Here is a 23,460-nt window from a genome sequence, read left to right on the forward strand (position 1 = left end):
TCACCATGCCAGTTTTAAATTTACTGTCTCAGCCACAATGTGTGGAATGACATCATCACTCGAGTGACACATCAGAACACACCTCTAAGTCACTTAACATACAGTCAGCTGGACACACACATCGCAACACATGCTACACAAGGCTAATAGCGTGCACACTCAGACCCAGGGACTCACCATTATGAGAAGAAGTTGCGTATGAGCTGACTCCGGATTCTCCTCCTCCTCATCCTCCTCCTCCTCACTTGCCTCGTGACCAAGCCCTTCATCCTCCACGGGTGGATGTTCCTGCTCATCCGGATCCAGGATGAGTGGCACAGCTTTCTCCACTGCCATGTTGTGCAGCATGCAGCACACGATGAAGATTTTGCAGACCTTCACCGGTGCATATGGGAGGGATCCGCCTGTCTTGTGAAGGCACCGGAATCGGCTCTTCATGAGGCCAAACGTCCTCTCAATCATTCGCCTGGTCTGCCCATGGGTGTTGTTGTAACGGTGATCTGCAGCTGTTCTGGGGTTGCGGAGAGGAGTCATCAGCCATGGCATGTTGGGATAGACAGAGTCCCCTACATGGAAACATCAGGTACAGAAGTGGGTCAGGAGATGCTGTAAGATACAAAGATACCGCTAAATACAGGACAAACAGAGTATACCCACCAACAAGACATGCTCGTTTGTTGTGCAGCCGCAGCATCATTTCTGGCACCCTGCTACGCCTCTTGATGTAGGCATCGTGTGCTGACCCTGGAAAACATGCACAGACATGGGAAATCAGCATGTTAGGTTGACACACCACAAGGGCATTAATGGAGTGATAATGTTTTCAGTTTCGATAGGCTACCTCCTGTGCCTGTGGTGGCAGCAAAGCCACATGTGTCCCATCAATGGACCCAATTACATGGGGCATCCCTCCGAGGGCATAGAACTCACCCTTGACACCTGTCAACTGCTCACGAGTCGGAAAATGGATGAATTCATCCAGGTGCTCCAACATGGCTTCTAAAACATCATGCAGGACACGGGTGAACATGGTCTGGGACATGTCACCCACATCAGCTATGGTAAATTGAAACGTACCGGTGGCAAAAAAATCTAGGGCTGCCATCACCTTCATCTTGGGGGTCAGCGCAGTAGGATACCTGTGTAGCGGTTGGAGGTGTGGTTCCAGCCGGGAGGTCAAGTGCTCAATCAACTCTTGCGAGAAGCGGTAGCGTCTTATGCAGTCACGTTCCCTCATGGCACCCAAGCCTGGCATTGGTCGGGGGAGAGGCGGTGCCCTGCAGAAATTTGGAAGGAATAACGAAGAGTGAGTACATCACAACACCAATGTCAATAAACTGAGCACATGTTCAACTGCTAATACACATCTGCGAAGATGAGACTCCTACGAAGAGCCAGCTACAACCGTTGATTGTCAAGTTCTACATTAACTGCCCTGAAACAAGCTGTGGGCCAGTGTAAGTGAACAGCCAGAGACATCACAGGAGTGACATACATCCACATATCTGCATTTGAAGGATGTCATCTCATACAGACAGCTGGCTGCAAGCTAGACGCACAGGGCACATGTCATTAAAAAGTAGCAGCTCACACACATTACGATGAAGGGGTACACGTGAAAAAATAAAACACAGACAACGCAGATATGTCCTCATGTCAAAAGAACATGTTCGAAGCATCCAGACACACATAACGTGTGAATCCACATGTGGCATGGTGTGCGTATATGTGTGCCATGGCCAACTACGCACAGACACATGTTGTATGCAGCAACAGCAGATGCAGTTGACGGAACACTAACAGCAAGCTCATGGGAACACATGACACACACGACATAGTCACATCGGGCCACGCTGGTAGTGAGATGTCAGGTGTCAGTGTCCCTGTCCCTGGCATCAGGGGACAGTTGCGGGTGTTGGTGACTGTGCCATACCAGTGATGCACGTTTGTACTACATGCACACATGTGCAAAATGTGAAGGTGTAGTGTGCCACATAGTGCCCCATCACACATGCCATCTGTACACAGGTCATCACACATCTATTGTGCAAAAACATGAGGAGACATGTGCATTATCACTACCTGACACACATAGGCCCTGCACAAGAAGGACTGCACTGACAATGACTTGATGTTCAGCCTTGTGCGAGTGTGAGACCTCCATTCCTGTCCTGTGCACCACCTTTCACCAGTGGAAGATGTGAAACGCACCGTACACACGCTCTGAGGGCATGTGTACGGTACATATCACTATATTGGTGTTGGCGTAGGAGTACGCATGTGTGTAAGGACCGTACACACGTACGTGTACGACCAGTGTGTACACGGACGTGTACTACGGTAGTACACGTCCGTGTACACACTGGTCGTACACGTACGGGTACACACTAGTCGTACACGTCCGTGTACACACTGGTCGTACACGTACGTGTACACACTGGTCGTACACGTACGTGTATGAACAGTGTGTACACGGACGTGTACGGCCAGTGTGTACACAACGTGTATGACCAGTGTGTACACGGATGTGTACTACGGTAGTACACGTCCGTGTACACACTGGTCATACAGGTACGTGTACACACTGGTCGTACACGTACATGTACGACCAGTGTGTACACGTACATGTACGTCCAGTGTGTACACGGACATGTACGACCAGTGTGTACACGTACATGTACGACCAGTGTGTACACGTACGTGTACGACCAGTGTGTACACGGACGTGTACGACCAGTGTGTACACGTACATGTACGACCAGTGTGTACACAGACGTGTACGACAATTGTGTACACGGACGTGTACGACCAGTGTCCAGTGTGTACACGTACTTGTACACACTGGTCATACACGTACGTGTACACACTGGTCGTACACGTACGTGTACAACCAGTGTGTAAAATTACATAGGGGACACATGAGGGACAAGTATTATGGCCTGAATGCATGCTGGTTGTCATCAAGTGGCCAGCAAAAGTCGGTTGGAGACAATATACAATGTTGCAAAGTGGTTGTTGACATGACATGATGCTCAAAATTTGAACCATGCAAAGGCATTCACTGGTGTATGTTTAAAGGGATTGGAGGAAACGTAGGATGCAAATGAGTCTGACCAATCACTCTGTACTCCTGTAAATGAAACAGCCCAGCAAGGCAGATATAAGGCAGACAGAACCCATGAGAGGGCACTTGCTGCACAACATGTCATTGGACACCACTGCTGCTGTCATTGCTTCCTCTGTCACCATGTCCAGGTCTGTGGAGAGGGCCCAGCCATTCACCCAGGAGGAGAATGAGGCGTTGCTGGACGTCATCCTCCCACAGTACCCCAGCCTGTATGGGAGACCAGGGGAGCAGGTGAGTGCTGACTCCACTAGCTTTGACTGTGCACCTTTTTTGTGACTGTGACTTCTGGCATTGTGTCCAGGTGTGACAGACATGCAATATTGTTTATAGTGGGTCCCAGGGGGGGGAATGCCTTATGTCTCTCATGCAGAGCATGATGTAGTTCATGTCTACACTCCTCACTTGCATTGTGCTTACTGTGACAATCACTGCATGGTGCATGGCACATTCAGCCTGGCTAATCCTCTTGGGCATGTTTGTTCTATAGTCCTGATGTTATTCTGTGGTCCCCCTGGTGTGACAGGTGACTGTACCAACAGATGTGTGTGAGTTGAGTGGAGCTGTGGTGAGAGTGTCCAAATGATGTGTACGCCCCCTGGACATTGCTGTGTGTGAATTTTCCTTGTCATGTGGGTGAGTGTCTATGTGGAGTGTTGCACCACAGCTGCATGGAGGAGGCAAATGCTCTACCCATCTGATGTGAGAAGGAAGCCGTGCTGTGTGTCTGACGTGCTGAGCTAGCCCCACACCTGTGACACCCCCCAGGCAAGTGGCACATGTGCAGAGTGAGGTTTGTATCCGCTGTTGCCAATGGCAGGTGATTGATCTGTGCCTGTGTGTGTCTGTCTACTCTGCTGAGGTTGCGTCAGTGGCCTGGGACATGTGACTGCTTTGAGGTGCTGTCCATCAGCCTTGTGTTGCTTGTGATGCACAGTGTGAGCCATGATCAGTGAGTGTGTCGCACCCCTCATGCCACCTGTGTACTTTCAATGCCATGTAGTGCATTTGGGCTTCCCCAGAGGCTAATGTCCCTATGGCAAAGGTGCTATTAGTTGGCAGCATACTATGCCCTGTTCAAAAAAGAAAAGATGTTCAAATGTGTGTCTCTGTGACATGGAGCAGGTGTAGTGATGTTGTCTCACTTTGTCATCCTCACAGGTAACAGCCTACGAGAAGGGGAGAATTTGGAAGCGGGCTGTCAGGGCCGTGATGTCAGTGGAGGGTCGCTGTCGGCGCCTACCCCAAGTGAGGAAACGCTGGCAGGACATCTGGTGCTGGACCAGGAGGATCGCCGGGGTCCTGCTGGGGGACTCACCTCCACACCCCCATGGCAGGCGCCGACAACTGACCCACCAGATGAAGCGTGTCCTGGCGGTGGTCTTCCCTGACATGGATAGGCGGTTATAGGAGGGACAGCAGCAAGGAGGGGGTAGGTACATGTGTGTTTGTTGTGTGTCACCAGCTTTAGGAACTGCTCAGTCGCATGGATACACTGCCAGGGTTTATATGTGCAGTGCATATCCTGTTGCCCCAAGTCAACCGGGGCTGTTCTTCCTCACTTCCATTCCTTGACATGTGTTCCCTGGTCTGTGTGTAATCACTCTTGCACATGGTCATCTAGGCTGCCAGTTAATCCAAGTGCACATTGCTTGCTGCATCATGTATGGGGGTGGTTTGTGACATGTGTTGGTACCTTGCCTGTGCCCTGTCCTGTTCATTCATTTGGGGGTCCATAATTGTTGGCACTGATGCTGAGTCTCAACATGGGAGTGTGAGGCTTAAAATGAACAGACTTGCAGCATGCATGACCGATGTTGTGGCTTAAGACATGATGTGCATGTGTGGGAGATATGCATAGTGCCGGGACGGTTGCTCCTGTTACAGTCAGATCATTCCAGGACCATGGAGCAGTGTGCTCACTACAGTCCCCTGAGATACCTTTTCCTAGGAATCATGTGTGTCATTCAACACTGTGAACATTCTCGGTGTGTTCAGCATAGGTTGGCCTCTGTGGTATTGTTCCCTGGCCTCATTTGTATTTACATAAAGTGTGCTACATGTGTCCACTGTACAGGGTGAACCCATTTGGCTTGTGCATACTCACACTGGCCAGTGCCTGTGTGTCTATGTGCAACTATCTGATGATGGTTGTTTGTCACTAATATGTGTGGTCAGCCTCACAAGGTGATGTTGAGTACATTTAGGAGTTCTTGATGCACATTTTAGTAAACCCAGATTAAGAGGTGTAAGTACTTGCTCTGTCTCAATCACATTGTCTCAGGTGGGGGGGGTTTGTGCGGGCAAGGCCTACATGTCCAAACCTTATGTCTCCTTGCCAGGTCTGAACTGTGTGTGATAATTGTCTGGACAGACACTCAACATGCAGTGACACAGTCATGTTGTGCAGGGTTTAATATTTGTGATTTGCAGCATGTGTCAAAAGTTAAAAGACATGGTTCCTGCTCATCCGTTTTTGGCAACGGTGTGTGGTCCAGATGCTACATAGTTTGGTCTGTGTGTGCTGACATCTGTGTGGATAATCTTGGTTCCCATGAGAGTGTCTCCTCAGTGCAGGTGCTCCTTGTTCTGACACAATTGCAGGGCCATTCGCTAATGCATTGTCCTGTGTTTGGACATGTGTGCCACTCCACATGACAGGTAGTGGGCCAGATGTGTTGCCAAATGTGTCATGATGGTACGGATGGCCATGTGACAGGTAGCATGATTCAAGTTGTTAGTCAAGCAGTCTTGAACGTTGGCACTCACTACACTTGTCAACATGTCTCAATAGTTGATATGCATGACTTTGATGTTTTGTGGTGAATGACAATAATGTGCCTGCATGACAGATGTCTCCCAAGGAAGTGCACAAGACACCACCTTTACACTTTTCTTGGACATGCTGGCACATTAAAAACAAAGGCACAGTTTTGAAAAATATTTTTTTAGAGATTATACATATACGTGTTCCCACTGTGTGGTTGCATTTGGGTAAGTCCTTGGTTGTTGATGATACCAACTTACGAGTGTCAAGTCATCCAGACCACCATGGTGCCATGTATATGTACTTACTGATACCCCATTTCTTCTTTACAGTGGCTTATTTGATTTGGGCTGCCAGCTCATACAATGACTGTGTAAATGTAGTTTTCTGTGCACCTCCTTGTGTGACTTCTGTTATACAGGCACATGTGTGTTCAGATCAAAAAGTGGCACATTCACACATTCCAAACACGTCGATTGTGTAAAGTGTTGTGATTCCCAAGGGTTCACAATGTATTTATTTTGGCTTTCCTAATTACTCACAGGTCTCTGAGTGTGGGGACACCTTCAGCATTGGCGTCAGTTATATGCCCTTGGGTGCACCAATACTGTTTCTTTCACAGTGAACAAGAGGTGGCATGCCTTCATAGTCTGGCTGTGCTCAACAATTCCCAGACACCATATCCTCTGTCTAATTGGATATCGAGTTATTTGCTGTTGTGTCCTGATTTTCATTGTTTCCCAGGGACATGATGGGTCAACCAACTGGGGAGTGCAGGGCTTACATATGTGTGGAGTATTCTAGATGTTACTCATGATGCTTTTTATGATATGCACTGTGACCTATTTTGTTTAGACTCATGTGTCATATGTATACAGGTGTCTGATTATTTCCTGTCTCTTCACCTTGCCCACTGCATCATCGGGGGACACCGAGGGAGACACCTGCACGGACGTGGAGGAGGGATCCAGCACCGGTGCCACCAGTGCTGGCGAGTCTGGCGCAGCAAGTGGCATGGAGGGCGAGGGGAGTCAGGCGGAGGACCTGTCTAGTACCAACACCGACTACAACGCTGACGGGTCCGAGGCTGAACTCCCAGAGGGGGCGGAGGCTGCTCCGACATCTGGCAGCAGCAATACATCTGTCACCGCCCCCTCCATTCCCATCACCGCCCTCCCAGTTGCTCCGGTCCCTTCTGTCTGTGTAGGGCAACAACATGTCTCCTTCGTGCCAGGCACCGCACCCCCTGCCCCTGTCTCCCCTGCTGCCCTCACTGCCGAGTCTGTGGACATTCAGCGGCAGTTGCAGGTTGGCCAGATATCGCTGCTGAGTGTCCTCCATGGCCACACCAGACTGCTGACACAGATGGTGTCGTACATGGAGGGCATGTCATCAGCAATGTCTGACTAACGGATGTTGCTGAGGTCCATGGACTCGTCACTGACGGCAGCAGTGAGGCTCCTGCAGCGCTTCGTCCCCCCTACCCCTGCACCATCCACACTTCCCACTCCCATGCCTGTCCCAAGTACACCCAGACATTCCCAGGCACGCACCCCACCAGACACAGGCAGCACACCAACATGGAAGGGCAAGCGCACACCTCCTGTCACGCATACTCAGGGGGAAGAAGGGACACCCACTGGGTCTGGGGCACACAGGCAGACACGCATCACAGTCGGAGTCCGCATTCCTCACTCCCCAGTCCCTCCGATGTCACTCCCATCGTCTCCCCTGCCCCACAATCTGAGAAGGAGACCTACTTGGCTGTGCTGGGCCTCAGCCCCACTGGTTCACCAGCCCACAAACGAGCAAGGCACTCCACGGGTAGGGGAGTTGAATCCCCCCCCTGTCCACCACCTCCCCCAGTAGCACTGCAACCCATCCCTCCGACCCCCCCCCTCCATGGGGCCTGTGGTTTCTTCGGGTGCAGGGGAGACGCTGGACGAGCTTGCGGAAGTGTGCAGCGCCCTGCTAACCACCACCTTTGGTGCTGCCCCAACCCCTGTGGCGGAGTCGTCCGTCCCTGCACCCACAACACCTACCCTTACCCCTCCTGTCCCTGCGGTGCCTGGTCCCTCCCCACATGATGCCCCCCCAGTGGATGAACATGAAGTGTCTAATGTGCAGGCAAGCTAGGGGAGACGCGTGGCCATTGTTCCCCCCCCCCAGGACTTTGCATCTGGACTGGCCTCGGCTTTTGTAAATAGTGTCCTTTTATACGTTTTAATTTAATGCTGAATAAAGCATTTTGTTTTTCCTTTGCACACTATTGCTTTTCTGGTATTGATGTTGGTGCTGATGCTTCATGAGTTGGTGTAGTGATAATGTGTTAGGTGTCTGGGAAATGTTGTAGTCTGCTGCTCATCGGGAGGACCCTGGTATCTGCGTGCCATCACAAGGTCTCTGCAAAGAATCTTTGGTCGTGTATGCTCTTTGTGTTTGGAGACATTGTCCCAAGGAGTGTTCCTTCCTCTCTGGTACCTGACATCTTCCCTGCAGGGAGTTGCACAATTGTTGTGCTGACCTGTGTCTACATTTCCTTGGTGGGTGACGGATCCCTTCAACTATGGCCATGCCTGCTGAGCAATGTCTCCGCCTGCATCATCTGTGCCATCCTTGGTAGTCACTGTACTTGTGTATAAAGTATGTTGCCATGCCTTCATGTAGAAATGGTCCCTTTTACGCACTATGCATGTGTGTACTCCCAGCCTAGCACACATATGTTACTTGTTCTGCAGGGTATTTGGGAACCTGACTCACAATTGTGGGCATTGTATCTGTGGGAACTCCACCCTATTCCTTCCATGGGAGACAACAACTTGGTGGCTGTCCAGCACCTGTACATTCCTATCAGTCCTGGAATGTGCGTGACTGTGTGTGTTACCTTTGGCTCTCTTAGTTTAGTAGGCTTTAACATGACTATACAGTCTTGTGGTATGATCTCAGTGTGTGTATTGTGCTGCATCCACCAGGGGTGGGTATGCATGTGTCATTTGTCATCACACACACATGTGGTGTGTCATGCAGTGGGGGAAGGACATCCATCCTCATGGGAGTGGGACACTGCTGTCAGTGATGTGTTGCTATGGTACTCTCAACATAGTCGCACATTGTGGATGCGTTCATACACCCATGGAGTTGTGGTCATCTGAGGATGATGTCCACACCCCCATGTCTCTGTCCACTGCTGGTATTCCTCTGCACCCACCCCCATGTCTCTGTCCACTGCTGGGAGTGATATGCACCCACCCCTCACATATCTCTGTCCACTGCTGGGAGTGATATGCACCCACCCCTCATATGTCTGGGCACTGCTGAGAGTAATATGTACCCACCCCTCATATGTCTGGTCACTGCTTGGAGTGATATGCACCCACCCCTCATATGTCTCTGTCCACTGCTGGTATTCCTCTGCACCCACCCCCATGTCTCTGTCCACTGCTGGGAGTGATATGCACCCACCCCTCACATATCTCTGTCCACTGCTGGGAGTGATATGCACCCACCCCTCATATGTCTGGGCACTGCTGAGAGTAATATGTACCCACCCCTCATATGTCTGGGCACTGCTGGGAGTGATATGCACCCACCCCACATATGTCTCTGTCCACTGCTGGGAGTGATAGGCACCCACCCCTCATATGTCTCTGTCCACTGCTGGGAGTGATAGGCACCCATCCCTCATATGTCTGGGCACTGCTGGGAGTGATATGCACCCACCCCACATATGTCTCTGTCCACTGCTGGGAGTGATAGGCACCCACCCCTCATATGTCTGGGCACTGCTGGGAGTGATATGCACCCACCCCTCATATGTCTCTGTCCACTGCTGGTATTCCTCTACACCCACCCCCATGTCTCTGTCCACTGCTGGGAGTGATATGCACCCACCCCTCACATATCTCTGTCCACTGCTGGGAGTGATATGCACCCACCCCTCATATGTCTGGGCACTGCTGGGAGTGATATGGACCCACCCCTCATATGTCTCTGTCCAGTGCTGGTATTCCTCTGCACCCACCCCCATGCCTCTGTCCACTGCTGGGAGTGATAGGCACCCACCCCTCATATGTCTGGGCACTGCTGGGAGTGATATGCAGCCACCCCTCACATATATCTGTCCACTGCTGGGAGTGATAAGCACCCACCCCTCACATGTCTCTGTCCACTGATGTGAATCCTAGGCAGGCTCCGACCCACCTGCCTGCACCCTTGGTGCAGTACACTGCTGTCCTGGGCATACACACCCCCCAATATACTGGTTAGATGCCGCACCAGGCCCTATGACAACATTCGTGGCGTGTGTACGCCTTGTATCACTGATGTACTGGTGCCCTAGGGGTACGTGTGATGCGGTCCATACCCACGCTCTCAGAGCGTGGGTACGGTCCGTACCCCTACATCACCACAACTATGGTGGTACGGCCTGTACCCACGCCCTCAGAGCATGGGTACGGTCCGTACCCCTACATCACCACAACTATGGTGGTACGGGCCGTACCCACGCTCTGAGGGCGTGAGTACGGCCCGTACCACTATTGTTGGGGTGACGTACGGGTACGGCCCGTACCCACGCCCTCAGAGCGTGTGTATGGGCCGTACCACCATAGTTGTAGTGATGTAGGGGTACAGACCGTACCCATGCTGTGAGGGCATGTGTACGGGCCGTACCACCATTGTTGGTGTGACGTAGGGGTACGGCCTGTACCCACGCTCTGAGGGCGTGGGTACGGGCCGTACCACCATTGTTGGTGTGACGTAAGGGTACAGCCCGTACCCACGCTCTGAGGGCGTGGGTACGGGCCGTACCATGATTGTTGGGATGACGTAGGGGTACGGCCCGTACCCACGCTCTGAGGGCATGGGTACAGGCCGTACCCTCTTTGTTGGGGTGATGTAGGGGTACGGCCCATACCCACGCTCTGAGTGCGTGGGTATGGGTCGTACCACGCGTACCCCTATGTCACCCCAACAATGGTGGTACGGGCCGTACCCACGCCCCCAGAGCGTGTGTACGGGCCGTACCACCATTGTTGGTGTGACATAGGGGTACGCGTGGTACGACCCATACCCACGCTCTGAGGGCGTGGGTATGGCCCGTACCCCCATTGTTGTGGTGACGGGACGTGTCCACGTCCACTTCCGTTGTGGCGGGACGCAGGCCTTGGTGGACACGCCCCCCGAAGTGACCAGACCCTGGAGGTACTGTATGTACATGATATATGTGGTATAATTTGGGTAGGGATTAAGTTGCATGCCCCTCGTCCCCCTTCCTTTGACCATGGGTGTTGTTCTGACCTTCTGCGGCGTCTGTGTCGGTTTCTGTTCACCAGGTCGTAGGCTAGGAGGGCCGGGATTACACGTAGGATGGGGTCCATGGCTGTCCGTCACGTACAGGTGCTCCTTCTTCGCGTCGTCCTCAATTTCCCGGGAGTTTTTGGCTGCCGTAAAAAATGAGCCGTGTGGAGTGACGTAGGCACGAATCGTACTTGCTGGTCCGTAAAACGCTGCCTGACTCCGTCCGGACGTCACATACGCGATGTCCCGGATCGGAATTGTGGGTATTTTTTTGCCGCATGTAGTTTTGTACGAATCGTACGGAAATGGTATTTCTGTACGAATCGTCCTTGCTGGTTTGTAAGGAGGATTTCCCGGGTACGAGTCGTCTGGAGAAAACGCTCCGTACGACCATTTGTACCCGGGTTTTACAGGATCGGAATCGGCACCTAGGTGTGCATCTGTTCTTTATTATATTATTTCTTTAGTATAGGATTGTTTTCCTCACTGAGTGGTACGCATTGGGCTGGTCCCCATGTGGTCCTGAAGAAGAGGTTTAGGGGACACCTCGAAACATATCGACCAAATACTAGGTCTATTTTACACATAACAGTTACACTTCCTCCTTACTTTTAACCCCTTTTTATCCATACCAACTAGGAGCAGGCAGGAATAAATTAATCGCTCCCTAGCTAGGTATTTTTAGCATCCCCATCACCACTCCCCCAAACACTGCACTATACATTTTTTCACAAAAAGTGCTCCTACGTAGTTTCACAAATTGCAGCATGCCACAGAACTAACTTAAGACAAAACCCTAAACTTACTAACATTTTGGTATTCACAGAAGGCACTTACTCATTTTGGCATTCACAGAAGGCACTTACTCATTTCGGTATTCACAGAAGTTAGGAGTCCTAACTTTAGGACTCCTAAATGCCTTCTGTGAATACCGAAAGTCATAAAATTAGGATTTTTCTCAGTTTAGGAGTCCTAAAGTTAGGACTCCTAACTTTACTACTACTAAACTGAGAAAAATCCTAATTTTAAGACTTTAGGTATTTACAGAAGGCATTTGGGAGTCCTAAAGTTAGGAGTCCTAACTTTACTACTACTAAAGTGAGAAAAATCCTAATTTTAAGGCTTTCGGTATTCACAGAAGGCATTTAGGAGTCCTAAAGTTAGTAGTCCTAACTGTACTACTACTAAATTGAGAAAAATCCTAATTTTAAGACTTTTGGTATTCACAGAAGGCATTTAGGAGTCCTAAAGTTAGGAGTCCTAACTTTACTACAACTAAAGTGAGAAAAATCCTAATTTTAAATCTTTCGGTATTCACAGAAGGCATTTAGGAGTCCTAAAGTTAGGAGCCCTAACTTCTGTGAATACCAAAATGAGTAAGTGCCTTCTGTGGATACTAAAATGGTAGTAAGTTTAGGATTTTGTCTTAAGTTAGTTCTGTGAATCGGGCCCTAGCTGTCTGGGATGGCCCCAATGATGAAGCATGTCACCTAGGGTAACTCTTGGTGAGTGAGGGGACTCAAGAAGAGAACTTTCTCTTTTTAGCTTCGGCGTGCTATTTTGCACATTTAGCGGAAGCCCTTCCCTTTGGTTAGATTCTCTGATCTGTCATTTACAGATTTGTTAATAACTATACACAGTCTGGAGGATGAACCTAACGTCTACCTCCATCTCCCCCCATGTTTGTTTATATTTTGAGAAAGCAATACATACACCTTCTTGTACACAAAATTAGACAGCATGTGGTCTGAAACAGAGGTATACCACTATTTGTAGGCTTCTTTGTATGCATCATGTCACTAGAAAAATGCACAGACACACAGACTGATGCCTTCATAAACATGGTGAGACTTACAATAGTGATATGAGAAGAGTTGGCATTTCATAGTTGGCTCAGCCTAACATTATGAGCTGTCAGTGAATAGTGAATTTGCAAGAGAAAAGTGAGGTTTAAAACATGTTGACAGATGAATGATTGATTATGCTACTTCATATAAATTTACATGTCTGCTTCAAATGGATAGTGCACTCTGTCAAGTTTGAATATGTGCGTGATATCGTGACTGAGGTATGTGTCTACTTCTACATGTATTCTGACACATATTGTGCATCTGATGACCCTAACTTAAAAAGTATATTGGTTAGAAATACTGCTTGGTAACCAGGCAAGAAACCAAAGGGCTGGCACTCAACTAAAGTATTGGGCAATGTAAAGATACCCAAATGAGTTGAAGTTGGTGCTCAAAGGGGGAGGGGATGGTTAACAATTCAACCTCATGAGTTCCCTCAAGAGAAGGTATATAACAAGAACAAAAGGTCTACCCCGAGCACACTCAAAATTTATGTTAATAATCCAATATAGTTAAGAAAGTCCTTCTGTGTTCTTCAAGTTCCGATTCTTGATACAGGTGTCCAGTATTCACAATTCAATCAGGTTGTATTTCCAAGACACAGCTTGATGCAATGGTACAATCACAGAAAACAGCCAACACGTGTTTCGTCATGTGCTGTAGCACACAAAAGTTCTCTTCAGGGCTGCGAACCCAAAGAGAAAACACTTACACAACAAATCTGTAATAGAGAAGAACATTCCAAAACCCGTGGTTGAACCTCGAAGAGTGTCCGTCACCAAGATTTGATGAAAGCAATATCAAAAAATGTAGGAGCAGAACCAACACCACACTGAATTTGTATTGAATCTAAAGAAAAGGAGGTTCAGAGGGAGTCAAGAGACTGTAAAACAACCCAATTCTCCGAATCCCTTAGCAATCTATGAAACATCTCCTGATAAATTTGCCTGTTAACTGCACTAGTCAATCTGGATAGACCTCTTTAAAAAATATTTAGAAGTCCTGTTAGTATAAATATAGCCCATTATTCATTTCCACGAGTGGTTATGCCTGAAGTTATTCATGAATAATACCAAACATGAGGAATCACCTTCTAACTTGCTGAGGTAATCCTTGGAAGTGAGGAAAACAACAGACGTTCGTGAGGCTTAATTCAAATTTTCTAATCTTCCACTTACTATCATGTTAAAAAAAGAAAATATATATTCATTATAGCCACCAGGACTTAACACTAGTACGAGAGCCACTGTTAAACATCTTGTTTAATTCTGATCAGTAAACAAATGTATTATTTAGAGCCGTCATGCTCACCTTCGAATATACACGGTACCGCACTAATTATATACCGAGTCGTACGCGACACACTCATAGAAGTAAGGATGTAGGTAGTATATAGTTTATAGAGGTATAAGGTTGTAGGGTAGATCACGAGTTCATGACCTAAAACAAAGAAAGATGCAATTGTCAGACATGAATCATAGCTTGTACATATACTTGCTACATCTCTAATTGGCCCACACTAAAATTGTAGTATAAGGGAAAGGCTCTTACATTACTGTGTAAGATAACACAATTCAATATTCAGAGGGTATATAGTTCTATCAATAACTCTTTATCTGGGCTTACTCGTATCCAACAGCTATTTTATAATCTGAAAATTATATATATATGGCCGAGTAAAATACACAATATATACAAGTGGGGCTGTTAAAGCTAGTCGTGCTTGATTCCCACTCTGACAGATACATTTAAATATTTACATGACAGTACAAAAAAACGTCCTGTTTAGCAAGTTCTAAGTCCAACAATCAAATAGAGGAGGGAAAGCATAGTTTCATCCCACCATCAATATGAAGGCCTCCATCCGTTAAGCAGAAACCCATCCGTAAGGAAGCATAACCACCTATCATACCTGTAAGGGTTCCCCATGTAGAAAATCCCTCTGGTTGGCATGCACCATGGGTGCCATCTTGGCGTGAAGAATCACGCATTACCTAACAGACTCATATTCGCCATCTTAGAGTCGTATGATACAAATATAGTATGTGAGGATAATTCTGATTCTCACATATTCTGTTCAACATACAATTAAGATTTAAACAAAACTTTGCAACAATATCCAATCTGTTATCATGTAATGGGATTTCCCCTATTGTGGTTTACATGTAGCTGTAGTGTATTCTCTCAATGATAATAGCATACGAACAACAAAAACTCAGTTAACTATAATGTTAAGCAACATATATTTTTACTTGGTACTCCCGTACTGTACTATTTCTTAATCATTTAAGGATGAACAAAAATAAGAAAATATATAAATATAACATTACTCGTACCCGCAAACTCTCTAAGTTACAAACTGTCACGTGCTCCTATAACTAAAACCTGTAGAGACCGCCATCTTGGAGTGGGGAGTTCAGGCAAGAAATCGCCACATATCCCCTATGAAATACCAGAATAAACTCTCTACTCATCGTAACCAAGCAGTAGTACATAACTTGTATCTATTAAAACCAATATAATTGTTACCAATATCAAAAAATGAGCTCAACTCTTGGGTAATTCAGAGGTTTTTGGAAAATCAGCGATTAACTCCCCCATGATTGTTAAGATAGGATTCTCTTACAAGATACATGAAGGAAAGGTTTTTTGTGGGATCAGAAGAACAACGTAAAAAGATCTGATAGAAGGTCACAGTCAAAGATTAAATAGGCAATTTACAATTTGCCAATCATAGGACTCTAAATTTGAGATATGAAAGTATAAAGGTTAACATACAGCTGTACAAATGTTCTTAGTTCTACTACAGCATTTAGCCGGCAAAGTCTAGATCATTTCACTAGGTAGCGATCATAGAAGCAGTGGAATATAGAGTTAAAAACCTGGCTGCCTAGTGTAATGAGGAAAAAGTAATGCATACATCTTCTTGTGCACAAATTTAGAAAATAAAAGTGTACAGTAAATTATAAATGTTTTCTCTCATACCTTCAACCATTTACAGCTTTCCTAATGTGCCTAGTTAGGTACCTTACATATTTATTTGTAATAGAGAAAATGCCTAAGCAATTGTAGGCAACTGCGTATTGATTATTATGAATATTAAAATATAATTAATTTTAAATAATTGATTGATGTAACAAACTATTGAAACTGTTCTTTGTTTTTTAGATATTAATTTTATTTGAAACACAAATTGAATTTTTGAAGAAACATGAAAAGAGAAGAGAAAAAAGAAAACATTAAAACTTAAAGAAGACTGAAAATAAGAAATTAGATGATGCGCATAAGGTTATACAGGAACTAAACTCTTCTGCTAAAAGAACTCAACAATTTCTGAAAACAGTTTTACAGAGATTGAAAAGTATTGAAAATGTTTAAGAGAAAAAGAAAAGCTTTGCAACAAATCAGAAGGTAAACAAATAGTGTCACGTTAAAACAACATCAATTTATGCAATAACAACGCATATTAGAAAAAGGCAAAAAGAGCATAAGGACATAAGAAGAAGAATCTTTACAAGAAGAGTAATTCAAAATGTATTAAAAAATTTAAAATTATAAAAGAACATCAGCAGCTTATAAGAAAAAGCAACAGATTGAAATTGTAGTAGATAACACTTTGGAATTGAAACGAAAATAATTTATATTAATATTGAACAGAATGAGAACATTGGATAAAACAATGGTTTTTATGAAGGAGCAAACCAAAAGGAAAAGACTTGTTAATAGAAGTAACTTTTGTAAATCTTTTACTGGTGAATGGAAGCACACTTCCAGTAATGAACCTTTCTTTAATGAAGAAAGTTATTTTCAAGAGAGCACATTAGTACATGCAGTTGATACTAGTGGCCGATGTTAATAGCTGAAGAAGTGCAAGTAAAGCGCACACAAGCTCCAGTATATAAGAGGATTTGAAGCACTATTTAGAGGTATTTGACAGGAGTCTATTGCCATTTTTTTATGACGATATGCAAAAAAAGTGTTAAACAGAAGATTAAGATGCTACAAGGACTAGATTCATGCAAAATAAGAAAATATACTAAGTTGCAGGGTCATTCCTTGGCTTGTCTTTAACCCCTTCAGTGCCACGCCCTTTCCCCGCCCTGTGCCGGGTGTTACATTAGCGGGCGGGGTTCATGACGAGATAGTCTCGTCATGGGCACAGCGCAACCATGCTCCATGACGAGACTATCTCGTCATGGGCACTGAAGAGGTTAAAGAAAAGTGTGCCAGAGTACTTTTCATCATTTAAGAATGTTAGCTATACACCACTGTGAAATGTGGAAGTACGTAAGGAGACTTTATTATGTAAAAACTCCTGCGTGATATTTAAGTGAGATGAATACAGCTCTTTTGCACGGTTCTATATAAGATATACAGAAAGTTTGTGATGATATTCAGTTTCGGTTTTTGGTTCTGAAGAAGAGTGTAGAGCAACTGAGAGGTTGATAAGTGTAGGTGATGAAGAACAGGAGAAAGAGATTAGTATTGATGATTTTGCAGAAGAAATTACAAAGTTTAACACAGTTTTGTGTGAAAAACCAACCTATATTTCTATTTGTTGTTGACGTACTCACTTTAGAAGTAAAACTAGAAATGTTGATTTATATTTAAAAAGTGAAAAAGAGAACATTGATAAGTGGCAGCAATTTAATGCTTATTTGTTTGTAGAAGGTCAGTTTGAGTTAGCCAGTGATCAAGTTATTTGTACGTATTGTTGCAACAAATTAGAAGAAAACAAAATGCCAGCTAGAGCAGTCCATAACATTTTAGATTTGGTACCTTTTACTCAGGAACCAGCAGATTTAAAAGTATATGAGTCTATCCTTATTCAGTCTGTACACCCAGGCCATAGTTCGTATGGAGCCTAAAACAGGTAGCTGCTACAAACAGTTTTGCAAAATGGTCTCAAAGGAAGAGTTGTATACTTACCTTTAGGTTTTAAGAAACATATAGAAACTGTTGGTGTAGAGAGAGAGAGGAAAATGAGCCAGTAGTTATTCTAGTAAATGGTGTACGAACAAAGAGTGGAAAAATCTGGCAAGAGGTTGTAGATGTTAATAAACTTCGAAAGGCACATTATACCTGGTACAGAATAATATTCATTATAAGAATGTAAATGTTGATGAACAAGTAATATGCTTACAAGATGAAACACCAACTTCAAGAGGATAAATTGAAAAAGTGGACAAGTCCAGGAGTGAAGAGATTCATGAACATTATACTATACATCCTTTGCATTCAAAAGAAATCATAGGAAATATTATTGAATTATTTCAAATGAAAGAAGCAAAGGGAACTCCCAAGAATATATGTGGAAAAAGTTTAGAAGTTTGTTGTTTCCCACAGCTATTCCCCACTGGAGAAGGTGGACGATTTGATGAGGGAGCTGTACAGATTCCAGCATCAGAGTACCGATCAACAAGATCATATTCTGAAGATCCAAAATTTCGGCAGTGCATTCCATATATATTTCATCTTCTGTTTGAAAGTGATTTGTCTGCACTTTCATATGCAATAAACCATAAATTAAAAACAGGAGTTCATCTTCAACATGTTTCTGCAAAAGAGTTAATAGATACAGTTCAAGAAAGAGATGAGAATTTAGAATCTCACTTAATGAATTTGATGGCATGCCAACGTGACACCAATGAATATTGGCATCAGCATCATGGTGAACTTATATGCATGTACACCTACATGTACATGCATTTAGCTGAGCTGAATATGCATGGGATGATTTACTTGAATTCCTTGAGAAGCAAATTCAAATGAGAAAAACATTGACCTGAAGACAGCTATAGAACTCTGTTGTTTAGATCCTGTAAATGTCTGCAGATATTTTAACCAAAGGTTTAAGCTATGATGTCATTTATCTGCAATAAAGTGTGCCACTGTTTGGAGAGGTAACTGATTTATTTTGGTGAAAAGAGTACCAAGCCAGAAGTGCTCCTCGTATTACGCTATTATGGATAAAGAGTGCACCAAAATTGGGAATAGATAGGGATGAAACTGTTCTGTCTTTCATCGAATCGTATGTTACATGTGCCATTCCAAGAGAAGGAGGAGAAAGAGCTTGAGACAATAAATTTTATGTTTTCAAAGTCATAGATGTGGGAAATAAATTCAACCGGAAATATAAATGTAAAGGAAAATTGTGTACAAAATGTTGTTTTGGATTCCCACATTCTATAATTTGTAAAGGAAGAATAAATAGTTTTTTCTCAGCAGTGAGACATACAAAACTCTGAAATCTCCCAAGAATACATACAGCGTAAGAAGAACAGATGCTTCAAAGTACATTAATGACTACAATCCAGTTATTTTGAATATGTGGAATGCAAACAAGGATATTGTGAGAAGTTGGCCTGGTATATGATGTCCACTAATTAAAGTGGGCACCTTGCACCAGTCCAAACAAAACTTATGGTGATTTTAGAGGTCAAAGATAACCTTAGAACGCTATCCAAGTGGTAGCTGTGGAGAGCAGCCTTCTAGCTTAGTCTTGAAGGAATGTTAAGCAGCTTGTTTTACCAGAATGCAACCTTATTGTATTGGTTAAATGAACAGGAGAAGAACACAGTAGTTATAATAATATATATTCAATATTATAACACACTTTAAATACCTCACAGTATCTGCTACATGCAGATAAACACAAAGCAGATAATACTGTACCACAGAAACAATAATAAGTAGCACTAATACACAGTGGGCTCCAGGGGGAGACCAAACCATATATTAAAATAGTGGTATAAGAACCACAACTTGAGTCAAGACAGTGTCTAGAGGATGTAGAATCACTGGGACCCCAAGGAACCACCCGAGGTAAGTACGGACCCCACGGAGGACGGGTGTAGAGTGAGAACACGTCCATGGGGCTCGGTAGTAGAATGCTCACCGATGTCGGCTGCTTCAGGTGTGACAAAGGAGTACTTGGCTCTACAGCTGCAGGGACCAGGAGATGTAGAGGACAACCAGGAGCTGGATACGAGCTGTCCCACATAGGATGTTGAGTGCTGAGAAGTCGGAGTCCAGCGGGAGCACCAACAAGCCTTGGCAGCGGCAACCGACAAAGAAGGTCGAGGAAGGTCATGGTCTAGCCCAGCAAAGACCAGGAGACTCACCACAGCAAGGGGAGTCAAGGCAGGCCTGGTGCAACCCAGGGAGCCCAAGAAAAGCAGTGTTGTCCCTGAAATGGACCCACAGGCCAAAGGCACAGGAGTCGCAAGGGGACCTCTAGCAGTTTCACAAAGCAACAGCTTGCAGGGCACTGAGTGCAAGGAGGCCCAAAGTCCTTTGTACAAAATGTGCGCAGAAGTGGGGCTATTGTCAGCTCAATGCACAAAGTTGGGGAACACCAACAAGCATATGCACTTGCAAAATTACGCGGTGCACAGGGGTTCGGGTTATGGGGTCCCCACGAGGCATACTGGCCTCTTAAAGAGAGGGCAGCTCAACCTTAAGGAATGTAGGAATCTACTTCCTGTGTTACTGGAGCCTTCAGAGTCTGCAGGAGCTCACAATCAGCAGACTGGTCCTTTGCTTTACGATACCTGCAAACGCGGGCGAGTGACTCTTCTTCCCAAGGGCGATACTTCAGTTCTCCTTGATGCTACATAGGTCCTGCAAGGAGCCTGTATGATGCATGGGCACAGACAATGCTTTGGACAGAGAGGGAGATGAAGTCAGACCCAGTTGAAGTCCAGTGAAGTCCAAAGTGTCCAGATGGTTGAAGGTGAGTGGTTTATTGTTCAGAATCTTGTCCACTTTGAATCTAGGGTCCTACAGCCAGGTAAGCCCTTTTGTACCCAGAAGAGAGGGTTGGACAGATTCAGGGCAATCTCCCAGGGGAGGGTCAGGACAGTAGGAGGTTACTCCCATGTCCTTTGTCCAGTTTCGGACCAGAGCAGGAGCCAACGGGTCCCAGAACTGGTTTAAACTGGAATATGCACAGGGACACCAAATGTGCCCCTCGTGCAGACTTATAGGCACTTTGGAAGGGCACCCACCCAGCCCCAATACACTAATCCTGTCTGGGAGGTCGTCACACCACTATGTGACAGGATGCCTATTGTGCTGCCTTCCTCTGCTCGAGCTTGGCTCAGCTGCAGGAGAGCAGGATTGTGTCTTTGGTCGGCAGCATTCCATTTCTGTGCTGTCCGGGTCGAGAAGGCTTGTACCGGGAAGACCAGGGACCCACAAAGCTTGCTTCTGAGGGGTGGATTCATAACTCGAACACTGGTTACCAGTGTGGAGGTATGATTCCAAGGTGTTTGATAACAAACATGACATGGTTTGTTGCAGCCATTTTCGAGATAGCATTTTACGCAAGCATATATTGCACCTCTACCTATATGTGGGCTGCGGAACCGACAACCCAGGAGAGTGGTCTCCGAAGGCTTCAGGGGTGCTCTGCTCATCCAGTGGCACCCTCTCATGTAAAACCCAGCACCCTGCCTTTAGGATTGTCAAGACCTGCTATAGAGGTGACTTATAGGTTTTAAGTGTAGTGATCTGTAGATATAGTAAACCTATATCTAAAGTAAGTGGTGGATGTACCATCTTACACAGGCTGCAATGGCAGGCCTGTAGTTCCATTTTGCATGGGAGGCCTCTGGAGTACCTATGCCCTGGGTACATGTTTACCATATACTAGGGACTTATAAGGGTACCCCAAAATCCAATCTGGAGTGTACCCAAGTACATGACATAACATGTTAGGGAGAAAGCAGATAGACATGTGTCCTGATTAGCAGGATCCCAGTCAGACTAGTCAAAAATTCGCAATTAAGGAATATGTAGGATTTGCAAAATTATTTGCAAATCCTACATACATAGCGTTTTGGGAATCTTAAATAGCGATTCGCAAAAAATCGCTATTTGAGAATCGCAAAACCAAACTTTCATACATTGGGCCCATTGTCTGGTTTGTACTTGATAGATTTTAATGAGAAAAAAGTTATTGCTGATGCAAATTGTGTTAGTGAGTACAATCATTTAAAGAAGACAGTATGCTCCTCACTTAGGAGAATATCCAATATATCAGAAACATGTAGTGTGTCCAAAATGGAAATAAATCAAACATTTAACTGAGGTTCAAAATAAGAAAACAATTGAAGAGAAAGTTGAAGGCATAAACAAACAAGTGAAAAGTAATAATGACATCGTAGGATACCAGTTGGAAAACAGTTCAGGTATCAACTGTTATGCTAATGTGATTCTGAATGTTGTGTTTCATTTACCACATCTTCATCATGAAATCATGGAAAATAGTAAAAAAAAACATTATGTTCTGCACTACATCATTTATTTCAAAAGTAAGAGAAGTGCAGAGAGAAGCAAGGGAGGTCCGGAAAGAGGCAAAAGAGGTATAGAAAGAAGCAAGAAAATTGCAGAAAGAAGAAGAAAGGTGCATGAATATGCAAAAGAGGTACAGAAAGAGGCAAGAGAAGTGTGGAAAGAGGAAGAAAAATGCAGAAAGAAGTAAGAGAAATGCAGATAGAGTCAAGAGACATTCACATTTAGCAATAAGTAACAGGTGACCATTCCAGCTTTGCAAAGGGCCTTCCACTATGCTGTAACATGTGTCGCTGAAGTTCTGGTAACATTTGAGACATTTGAACTAGAAACAAGTTTTTTTTTCAAATCTGCAGATTATGCGGCAGATGATGGTTTATGTGGCAAAAGCGGAAAATGTATAATTATGTGAAAATTGGTGCAGCGGAACAGTTGCATAATTCTAGTGACTCCGATCATTCCTCTGACTAGGTTCAGAATAACCGTGGCATAAAATCTTCTTCACTTGCGGAGTTTGCGGATTGTTGGCAACTCCGCATTCCGCCTAGAACACAGAGTTACCAAAAAACTCTACGATCCGCAACAGAGCTGAGTTTTTTTGTGTTTGGTGCTCATAATATGTTGTTGCACGCACGGGAGCGACTTACTGGGATTCCTGCATTCACCGACGAGATTTCCTATCCGTTCTCAAGTGCCATGAGATTTGGTAGCCGGCCGCATGGTCCCGCGAGAGTGTGCGATCGCAAACACATAATTCGGGTGTGCCATCAGACTTCCAGCAAATGTTTTGTGAAGATCGCGAAGCCGAACATGCAGAATTTGCAATCTGGAGAAGAATATCTCTCGCGCAGCATAATACCTTCTCGAAAATGATGTTTAGATCAAAAAAACTCCTCAGATTGACATTTGGTTGTTCTTTTTGTGCAAGGAGTCCTTTTTCTTTTTTTACTTTTCTTTTGAAGAGGAAGAAAGCACCCCAGAGTCACAAACTTCCTGTTCCTGTCCCGCAGGCTCCTCCCAGTGTTTTGTCCGTCTCCTGTTCACTTTTCATTTGGATTTGGAGCTGGAAGGATCACTCTTTGTGTCTGCTGCATCATATATCATTGGATTTGAGGAATTTTGGA

The sequence above is a fragment of the Triturus cristatus genome, chromosome 5_2 (assembly GCF_964204655.1).
Source record: "Triturus cristatus chromosome 5_2, aTriCri1.1, whole genome shotgun sequence".
NCBI lineage: Eukaryota > Metazoa > Chordata > Amphibia > Caudata > Salamandridae > Triturus > Triturus cristatus.